Raw genomic sequence first — 11,824 nt, forward strand, 5'->3', positions numbered from 1 at the left:
TATTGAGTGCATACTAGTAGCAGGGACTGTTATAGACACTTCTGATGTATTAACTCATTTATTTTTCTCACTTAACCAGTGGGTAAGCTGAAGAAGGCACAGGCATCTTACATTATCTGCTCAAGGCCCTACAGCTAGTCAATAATGGCCCCAGGGTATGAACCCAGGCAGTCTGGCTATAGAACCAGAGATCTTAACCACTTGTTTCTACCTAGGTATCAGCCGAGCAAATCTTCCCTTGGTTTAACAATTATATTGTCTTAATTTGATATCGACAAGGAGCCCCGGACCGAATTTCATCAGCCCTCAGATGAAAGTAAAACCATTTCAGATTATAGCAAGTAGAGATCAGTGTTTGCATCTCTAGTTCCAAATTCAGTCAGCTAATAAAATAGGCAAATACAATCAAATTATAATGAAAATCTCAAAACCTGAAGTTCAGATTGTCTCTTTTTTGACAGATTTAAAGCTCAGTGTAAGGCAAATGTATCAGGTAAATTTATTACTTAGCATAAGATTTTGTATGGTTATTTAGTGCGTGCTAAATAATTCACCCAACTCAGAATGACTCCTATCTGTAAGGAACTTTCCACCCTGTCTCCAGTACCCAGCTGCAGAGTGCTGCTGCCTGAGCTCTAGACTCCCTAAGAGATCTGATGTGACGGTCACTGCCGCCTCCTTCCAGCTGCTTTCAAACCCTGACTACATTTCATTTGAGTTTCATATTGTAGCTCATATTCCTCTGATAAAGTCCACTCTCTGCCTATTTCACCTATTTACTCATTAAAATAAATTCAAATTCCTAGGACTTTTGGATCGCTCACATTGAAAAAACAAACACCACTCAATTACAACTCCTTGAATCTTTTCACTGAATCTTGCACCTGTTACATAATACAACAGATACAGAATTAAAATTTCTAAATTTTTCTAGAAGAGATAGAAAGGCAAGGAAAGAGGGAGGAGAAAAAAGAATAGGGTAGAAGGGAAGGAGATGGGAAAGCATCCTTATCCTTTAGAATAGGATTTAGGTCTAAAATATATAGATATATAAATATATTATATATTTGATTTAACACATATTTACTGAGCACCAGGCAACGTGTGTATAGTGTTCATCGTACTACAGTTATGAACTTGAATAAGACATGGTCCCCTGCCTGACCTCAAGGAGTTATTAGTCTAGTAGAAAAATATAATAAGTATGGAAATAACAACAAAACTGCTGGATTTCAGGTAATAGGAATGCTTAAAAGAAGTACAAACCCATCTGGCATGGCATCAAAGTAGGGACAATTTAATCCACTGGTGGAGATCTGCAAAAGCCTCATGCAAGTGGTAATTTCATGAACTTTCAAGAGGTAGAGAAGGTTACGCATGTATTCTAAACCTAAAACAAACAAACAAAAAACCATCAACGAAGACACAACAGAGAAACTATTGGGGAAACAACAGTGTTGCAAGCTGATGTGGTTTGGGGTACCTGTAACGAAGCAAAGGCTGAAAAAGTGGTGCAGAGCCTGAAGAACTTCATCGGGCATGGAGGATGCTGTGTTCAGTGTGGGAGGCAATGTGGAGCCACTGAAGGGTCAGAATGGGGATGTGCCCACAAATTTGAGTGGAAAGAGACAATTGGGCGGGGGCAGGGGGCATAAAAAAAGGGGGTGGAACGAATCAGCAGTCATTTACTAATGAGAGCTGAAGTTAGTGAGTCGAGGGAGAATTAGGCAAACATAAACAGAATAAAAATGGTTTTCTGTTACTTAGCAGTTGATAAAACCAAGCAATAAGGGAGAAAAGAGCCAAAGATAATTCTCAGTTTTCATTATCTGAGTACGTGGGAGGAATTCCGCTGAAGATTCATTACATCTTAATGAGAATAATATTTTTCAATGGCATCAACTAAGCACAAGCAGCCAATGCAGGGGCAACATTACTAGAGAAAAAGTCGGGAAATTGGGTTCTACCTCTGTACTGACAACTAACCACAAGTATGACCCTTGTCAAGACACTTTATTTCTTCACATCTTAGATTTCTAGTAGGCAAGTAAGAGCTGGATGACCACCATTATTTCTTCTAAGTATATAATTTTATTGTTCCATATTATAAGGAAGCTTCATAAATAAGAACAGGGATTATGTCTTTTATTTTATTCTACACTACAAAGTCAATGCCTAACACTAGTACCTAAACTGTAACCTGTGCTCAATAAATACATGCTTAATGAATGAGCGAATGAATAAATCAACAAAAGAATGTGTGTTTATATCAAGGCAAAAGGACCGATTCAATTTTTTTTAAAGATTTTATTTATTTATTTGAGAGAGAGAGTGAGAGAGATCACAGAGGGAGGCGGAGAGGGAGAGGCAGACTCACTGCTGAGCAGGGAGTCCAATGTGGGGCTCAATCCCAGGATCTCAAGATCATGACCTGAGCTGAAGGCAGACGCTTAACCTACTGAACCACCCAAGCACCCCTATTTTTTGTTTTTAAGTCAAAGGGGCCATTTGAAGTTTTAGCTTCATTATTAGAGCTGGATTTGACACCAAAAAATTACAGTCACATTTCCATAGTCTTCCAAGTGATTTGTTATTACTCACATGTAAATGTTCCCAGCAATTAATACTCTTCAAAATGGAAAATTTCTGTAGATGTCTTTTTCCGTTGCTCTCTCTCCAGGTTGCTAATGCTATATAAAATAGAGACCTAGTTGAGGCTGAATTGGAAGGAGTTCCTTTGAAATTTCACTGGTTTGGAAATCTCGCATTTGGTTGTGGATTTCTATAGTGCTGTCTGAAGATAAAATACATCTTGAATGGTTTTTTTCCCTACAATAAATTGGCTGACCATATTTATAATGTCCAGTTATTTTGGTACCTTGTAAATTACAATCCAGCTTAGAAAGCAACATATTTCGCATTGCAACTATTGCTTTGATTCACAGGGACAAAGAATGAAGGAGCCACAACTTAGCAGAACTGTGTAGACAAACCTCTGCACACAATTATTCTAGAAAGTGTAGTCAAAATTTCTCCTTTCCTGATCTATGTGTTTCAAAAGCAGGTGGCTAAGTATTAATACATTCTCTCCCCCACAACAAAAACACACATTACAAAATATCTGAATATTGAATACTATGTATACAAAATACCTAGATGATAGATTGTTTGCCTGTAATAAAGATGTTTGAACATTGTATCTAATGGCTTATATACTTCTTATATACCCATATACACATCCTAACTATTTTTTCTTCTTATTTAAAATTTAGTAATGTAATGAATTGGATGTGCAAATAGTTCAGTCTAGGTTATAGACTAAGACTATAATAAGAGAAAATTGGACTCTCATAAGATAAATACTTTGATAAGTCATAAGATAAATCATAAGATAAATAATACTTTGTGAAATTACATTTAATATTATCCCAAATAAGTAAATGTAGTAAATAAGGTTAAAATAAATAAGTATAAAGTAAATAAGTAAGTTATTCATTTCAATAATTTATAAATCACAGAAGGTGTTTTACAGTGAATTGCACTCACATTACAGCAAAGATGTAATTACATTGTTTATCCACAGAGTGTTTTAATGAGCTCAGTGTTAGAGAGCATTATATTCCTAATAGTGAATTTAGGATGGGGTTTATATGAATCTATTCTCCTCTCTTATGCAAACTGATACCTCTACGAAGGGGGGTTTGGAAGAAGAAAGATGTCACTGTGCATCCATGTGCGTGTATGTATGTGTGTCTGCTTTGACGGAAAAGCTGATGTTCTTGAGCGGGTGAGATGGCTAGGCTCTCTTAAAAATGGGAACTAAGAATGTTAGCACTACATTTCTGATTACCGAACCCATCTATTTTATTTTGCCTGCCCACAGAGCAAAAAGGCATACATTGTTCTAACAGGACAGAATATACAAGACTGACCTCCTCGCTCCCCTTGAACCAATTTTCACAAAATAGAGCCCAGTGAAAGAAAACAGAGGGATCCCTAAATGCATACTGAAAAGTAATCCATTTTTCACTCATCAGATCACAACACTTAATGACTTGGGTAACCCAACTTCACTCTCCTATGGCCTTAATGAAAAGGCCGGTTCATTCCATTAGGAAATCAGTGAGATGAATCGTAATGAAAAACCATGACTCTTTGCCAGGATTTAGCAAAGGCCATGAATAGCCCAGCTTAAAAGTTGAATTTCTTGTTTTCCTTCCTGTGTGGCTCTCTTTGAAAAGACAAGAAAATGGTCCATTTGGTCTTTGGAAAACCCATCTCAGAGTGTGAGGCATTGCCAACTGGTTAGGTTCATTCTAGGTAAATGAAGCCACAGGGACATTAGGTATAAAATGACCAGAGGGCAAATCTGCCAATGAAGACAAAGTAACATATTAAGATTTTCTTGCTAATGCAGTGAGGGTAGTGAACAGATCCCTTTTCACAGAAGACAGCATCTTTGGGGCACAGAGTCCTGGCACATCCCCATCACCTCTGAGTTCTCCTCTTTGGTGTAGTAGTTCTGCTATAACAGGACATAAGTGTTCTTAAAAATCCACCATGCTATGCGTGATCTAGGGGGGAAAAAAAGGACGTACAAGGAAAGTAGGGTGGAGGCATAATAGTCAAATGTTTGGTCAGTAATATGTTAAAAAAAGAAATTAAAAAAAAAACCTTTCTGCTAACAGAAAGGGTGGCAGTGTTTTACACTTGGTCAGTATTAAGAAATGCGTAAATTAAATACTACAATAAACATGGCACTTTGCCTTCAGAAAGATCTGAGGTTTACTTGTGGACATGGGCATGCATCAGAAGAAGGGTGTATAGCTTAGGAGTTTATTGCAGAGCGGTGGAAAGAAGATTTATCTGAAATCTGATGGAAAGTTGTAATACCAGGGATGGGTGGATGAGCCCATAACACATGTGGGGCCATGAAGTGACTGCGAGATGTCCAAGGATCGTGCAGATGGGTTTTGCGTATTCCTGTGTCACTCGTGCACGTGAAATAGGTACAGTCGTTTTCATTCACCCTAGAGTTTCCTGAGCACAAAATCACATGTAGGCAAACACAAAGCTTTGCTCAAATTACACGTTATGCTCACATCATTCTCTTGTATATCAAGAGCGTGGAACTCACATTTTCTGAACAAGTATTACCCAAAACTGACTGTATATTCTCAGATTGTACTTATTTAAAACCCAAACGGTCAAATGAAGAGTTGAAATTTTTCTTATTCTTGTGGAGATTTCCAGATAGCGGTTCAGTGTTGTGTTGACATTTTATATCATTCTACCTCTAAATTCGTTAGCTGGCCCCAATAATACAGTTCCGCTACCCATACTAGAGGACCATAATTATGGTGGAATTGAAGACATTGATCAAGAGCTCCCTTTCTTCTTGCATGATGGAGTGCCTTATTGATTTGATTATGTTACTCTTCCAACTCCTCTTCCATCTCCTATCCTAGCTGGGTGGGTTTTTTTTTTTTTAATTCTTCCATTTGTTCCAGATCCCAATCACAGTATTCTATAGCATAGCAACTTATTATTGCTACATTCCGAAAGTTTATCCAGCAACCTCTTATCCTTGAAATGTTCTTTTCTTGTTTCATTTAAAGTTGGATTTTGTTGTTACTGTTTTGTTTTTTTGGTGTTGTTCCAATTCTGTGACACTAATCCACTTACTTAAAATATCCAAAGCAAATGCTTTTCACTATATCTCATCTGGTTTTTCAATAACGTGCAAGAGTTCAGAATCTTTCTCTGTCTAGGAATCTTATTCACTCTTCGGAAAAGATTTTACAAGGATCCAATGTAAATATAAAATAACAGGAACACCCACACCATGTTTGGCCTCCTTTCCATCATGTTTTTAGTGTTAATAATCCAAGAAAACAGCCTGTAAAAGATGCACCCACGTATGTGCATTGCAGATCTTCTTGTAAACATCCCTTCTGTGATTACATTGATTCCTGAGGAATTGGTTAAGGCAAGCAGTACCAAAGGTCACTTTCAAAACTTCCTGTGCCCCTGAGAATGCTTTGTGTTAATAATATGCATCAGTTTTATAGCCACTTAAGAAGACCTCATTTATGTCAAACCAGAAACAGAGAGCCAGGATTAACACTGGGGGAAAATCCTACCACTTCTATTGAATCAAATGACTGCAGCCTTCTGGAAACAAAAGAAAGCTGAGTTTTGAAAGATTCACTGAAAATCTTAATCTCTTGCTACTTCATCCCAAAGCCTACACACAAGCAGAAAGCAACAGGAAATTGTGCCATCCCGTGACAGAGGCTGTGCATTGATCAGACAGGATGATAGATGAGAAACAGAGCAAAGAGCCAGACTCAGGATCACAATTTTTTAAAAAGCAAAGCAAAACAGAAGAGTTGGACTCTCTATGCTCGTAAGCTTGCTAAACAGGACTTCTTGGCCATTGTAAAGAACGAAGAAATCTTACAGAACTTTTTAAACTTCTTCACATTGAGGGATGTGTGTTTCTTAATTTTCTTGAATACAAATAAGCAAATAACCTTCAACCAATCCCAGGCCCTCTTAGGGCAACTTTGCTTGAATCACCAAAGGGGGGTACCATGTGAGAACAATACTGGCTTTCTCGAGTGAAAAGAAAATCAGCAGATGTGTCATACAGGGAACATGATTTCACTGACAATATTAAACCCTCTTACCTACATCGCTTTGAAGACAAATATTTCCATTTCTTTTATGGAGCCAATATGTTTCGCTTTCTCAGAGTAACGCGACACAATTCCATAAATCGTAGATGGCTGGTGAGTCACCTTTTTTTTTTTTTTCCTAGAGATCAGAGACTATCAGAGCTTGAAATTTGAATGTTGTGTAACTGTCCCAACTCGGCAACATTGCTCATGAAATTTCTGAAGTTTTAAGCAGAGAAGGAAAACACGTAAAAAAAAAGATCAGATTCTTTTTAAAATGGAAACTCAAATTACCAATGTCCTGCCCTTATCGGGCTGCTGCTGTCATAGTCCACATGGGAGACGTCTCTCATATGATTGTAATTACCAACATAACCAAGCTATTAGAGTATGGCATCAGGGCCTGCCTATAATAGTGCCTAAGGTGATTTGTTTTAAAAAGAAGAGAAAGAGCTGCAGATGAATGAACACAGGAAACTGAATTGAGCAAGTGACTGAGTTCGGCAGCATCGACTCAAATCCAGCTTATGGGGCCCAGCTCAGGCATCAGTAACTGGAGGAGAGCAGGGAACCGCTAGTCAAAAATACTGTCTGATCACTTCTAAGCTTGTGACGGGTAACATACTGTGTAGTTAGTTCCTCTGGGAGAGGGGGGCAAGAAATAGAAGAGTCCAGTGGTGGGAATAGCCAACTGAATCGCCCAAATGTAAGATGACATTATTTGAGTATAAAGGAAAACGATAAAGAAATAGCATATAACTGTTTTGTAAAAAATACACCCAGGATTTCTCATCATTTCTACTGTGGCAGATTTTCACTGTTTATCTTAGATTATTATTTATTTTATTGGCTTGTTTAGCTAGACATAGACGCTGTTGTTAATTGCTAATTTCCTCACTCACACTCAGCTTTGGGTACTGATACAAGCAATATGCAAGCACTTCTGAGCTCTGTCTTGGTTGCCGTGATCTTGAATGATTTGCTTGAATCCACTCCCTGAAATCTGCTGACCTATTGGCTGATCTCCTGGTACTTTACCACTTGTCCAGATAGAGGGTGGATTTTCTATTCTTATTTGGTTACCATATTTGGGGGCAGTGCCTCTCTTTCAAATAGGTTCGTCCCATAGCCAGGTTAACTCCTCAACGCAAGTCTATTGCCGGTTTTCTGTACTTCCATTTGGGCCAATGAAAGAAAAATGCCAGCAGGATTGGGGAACACAGTTTGGGTGCCTGATGCTTAGCCAGCACCCTGCATGTGTCAATAAAACAACGGGTTAATGAATCGACTTGGCAAAGTCAAACTGTTGAGTCATCTGAACATGCAGACATAGCTTGTGCTATGACAGCACCACTCTCCGTGCATCATGAAATAATGGGAAGCAGATTGCTACCAGTTCCCTCAAATTAGTCGGGAATGGACAAAATAGCTTCTACTAATAACCATTTCCCAGCATGCCTCTGTGAAGAAAAAAGTGTATAAAGGAAACCAGGTATTTCATCTCTGGGATACATGATTATGGTAGGTGGTTATGAATCATGACCTTTCCCATCACTTAAACAGTTATCCTAGAAAAAAACTCAAAAACTATATCTATAAACTACGTATATTATAAATATATATAACGATATATAAATGCACATATATATTTGTAAGATATAAAAATAAAATTCTCGGTGGGGCACGTGGATGGCTCAGTTGGTTAAGCGTCCGCCTTCGGCTCAGGTCATGATCCCAGGATCCTGCAATTGAGCCCCCACATTAGGGTCCCTGCTCAGCAGGGGTCTGCTTCTCCCTCTGCTCCTCCCCCTGCTCATGCTTTTCTCTCTTTCTCATAAATGAAAATCTTTAAAAAAAAAACCCAGAACTCTTGGGGGGATGATTTCTGAATAAAATAAAAGGTTAATTCTCGATTATTTCATTAAATCTCAACAACTCGTTGATACTTGTTTCAGAGGGTATCCACGTGAGATGGTAGGAGCTAACTAGGTGTAGGAAATCGTAAGTATTTATTAAATCACATAAAATCAAATTGTATAATGTTGAAGACGAGACACAGCTTGACTACATAGCGTGAGGAACACAGGTCTTAAAATTGAGAGATCTAGCTTGGGTCTCAACTTCGCCACTTACTCACCTGTGACCTTGAGATGCCATTTCACTTCCTTTAGTCTCAGTTTTTTATCCGCAAAGTTAAGATGACTAAGAGTCAAACCTGAGATTCTTTCCAGCCTAGAAATTCCATGCTCTCGGATAAGTTTCTGTCCTATATTTTAATTGAAATTTACGATTCTACAAGAATAAGCTAAAACTTTACAGACATCCTCCTTTGCTCATTCTTTTTAACACACAACCCAACTATCATATGGTTTTTCACTTAATGGATTAGAATGAAATACACCAAAGCATTTCACCTTAAAGGTTACTGTATAATATGTAATCGTGATATTCAGTAATATTGCTGGCCTATCATAATGTAATAATCAGGCTCATCTTGAGAAATGGAGCTGCAAATATATACATTGCCATTTAGGCATAGAATTTTCCTCCACCGCAAAGAATGTGGTTTCTTGATGAAATGAGTTAGAAGTGTTTTGTGTTTGAGTACAAATGGCTTCAGGTAGAGTCCGGAATTGATACATTGGAGGCTGTTCCTTCAGTTTGTCCCAAGGGACGGGGATGGTGGTATTCGGAGCTTTGGAAAAAAGTGTTTACTCTTACTAAAAATGAAGCAGAATCCTGTCGTAGAAACCCATCCAGTATGGTACCTGGATCCTAGTCATTTTTGTTCCAGATCCTTTACTCTTTGCTGCTTTGGCCAGTGGACAAAAGGAAATGGTTCCAAAACAACCAGATAGAAAACCATAAGCTCAGTGAAAGCCGCGAATTGTTCGAACAAGTGTGGCATGCAACAAGGTAACAGTGCCCACACGGGTCAAAATTCCCCAGAGCACAGAAGTGTCCACTACATGTTGGGGGGGGGGGAGGTTAAAATGTTAATTGTCGTCCATCCAAGTTTCAAAAAGCAGCACCTGCTGTGTGTGTGGAAAGAACTGGTATCTCTTTACTCCGAGCCAGCCTCAGTCAACATCAGAGATGGACAGAATTGACTCGCTAAACTGTAGAGCCACAGTTAAGTGTCCCCTTGCTCTTTTATTGGGAAGGCAGGGTACCCACTCTCGAGGGAGCAGAGTTCTCTCCGTCAGAGCTAGTTCTCACAATTACACTCCTTCTATGCTAATGACATGAGTTCTAAACATGAGAACTCAGCACTAAGCCTAGTAAACCCAGGACAACAGTAAGACATCTTGCCATGGTTCTTCTGGTCTTTACCTTAGTTAGGTAACTATGCGTAAATAATGAACCCTCTCATTATACATTTGAATTGCACTCGTTCCAGGCATTTTCTGAGGAAACACTTGTATTCACAACAAAGGAATAGAAAGTAGGTTGGTTCCGTATGTCCTCATTTTTCCCCAGAAGAGCTACAAATCCATTACTGCCATCTAGTTAAAAGAGAATCAGTGCAGGGAGAAAAACTCACAGGGAAACAACCATCTTGAGCTATTTATAGCAGCGTTCTCCCCGTGTAGCATTTGCTCTAAAGGTCAGGTGCTATGTTAAGCACTTCAAGTGTGTTATCTTATTTAATCCTTATAACCTCATGAGTCAATACAAAATTATCACTCCTATTTTGCAAATAAAAATATGAGCCTTGACAAAGTGGACCTCAAAGTCACATCGAGAGTAAGGGTCCCGGGTTCTCCTCATCACTGGCCTTCCTCCTGTACCCAGGCTTTTGCATATGACTCTCGGGGCAGAAGTGAATGTTAGCTGTCCTGGATGTTGCAACTCTCTTGAAAGTAAAGGGAAGGAAGATACGCCAAGCTTTTCTTCAGGCCTCATCTTCACCAAGAGTGAGCTGATATGTTGTTAGTCATTTTTCTTCCTCGGCCTCTCACTACTTCATTCACGAGTATCTGTCTTCCTCTGACTGGTAGAACAGAGCTTACATTGTCACACAAGTGCTTTTCAAGGTCATCACGAGAAAACACCAGGCTCTCTTGAACCAGGCACACGTACTAGAGGTCAGAGGGGGCACCTGATTCATTTCCTGAAACGACTTAAGCCCTTGAAACCGATACAGATCTGCAAGTTCCTGGATGTTCTCAACACCCAGACCACAACGCGCTATGGTGGAAAGAGAAGGTCAGGAACCGGTTCTGTGGGATCAACCTAATGGGATTTTCATTCGATAATATAACGAGCAAGGTGAAATCCAAGAATTTGACAAGATCTCAGCAAAGACAAAGAATTACAAAGCTGAACAGGGTACGATCATCCTCACTTTAAAATCGACAGGAGTTACCCAGCTTCATTCAGTCCTTAACTATGCTTAATGTTTAACAGTCCTTTTTAGTGAATTCCCTCAGAGGCTTACTTCCATTCAAATGATATCCAGTCCGTGTTTTAAATCTCACTAGAAAGTTTCCTTTAACTTTCTATTTTCCAAACTATGCCCTTTCATGTTATTATAATCATGGGTAAAATGACCAAATTTTGTGGGAAAAAAAATCAGGATATATGGTCCAGGGGAATATGTTTCTGATTTATGAGTTTATTTCCAAATAAACAAAATTTGATTATCCTTTTAATGAATGGCCTTTTTTGAAAAGCATATAAAGGCACAAAGGCAGACTGCCATAGAAAACCCGATCTGCCTGGTCATGGGGCACCTTTCCTAATCATTAAACAAAAATAACAGCCACCATTGTGGAAAACCTTAAAGACTTAGCAACGTCAATATCCTAACTATAAAAAATAAACACTTTTAAATAAATAAGTAAGCAAAGTTAACTTTTTTCTTCTTGAAAGTAAGGCACACGCTTAACATTTACAAGTCAAAATAATGACTTGAGATCAATAGGAAGTGATAGTATTTTTTCAATTATTTTATTTTATTTTATTTTTAGAGATGGGGAGAGAGACAGAGATGGGGGTAGGGGCAGAGGGAGAGAGAATCTTAAGCAGGCCCCACACCCAGCATGGAGCCAATTTGGCCCTTGATCTCAAGACCCTGAGATCATGACTTTGAGCTGAAATCAAGAGTGGAACCCTTAGCCAATTGAGCCACCCACACGCCC

Source organism: Ursus arctos, unplaced genomic scaffold (genome assembly GCF_023065955.2).
Source record: "Ursus arctos isolate Adak ecotype North America unplaced genomic scaffold, UrsArc2.0 scaffold_24, whole genome shotgun sequence".
Lineage (NCBI taxonomy): Eukaryota > Metazoa > Chordata > Mammalia > Carnivora > Ursidae > Ursus > Ursus arctos.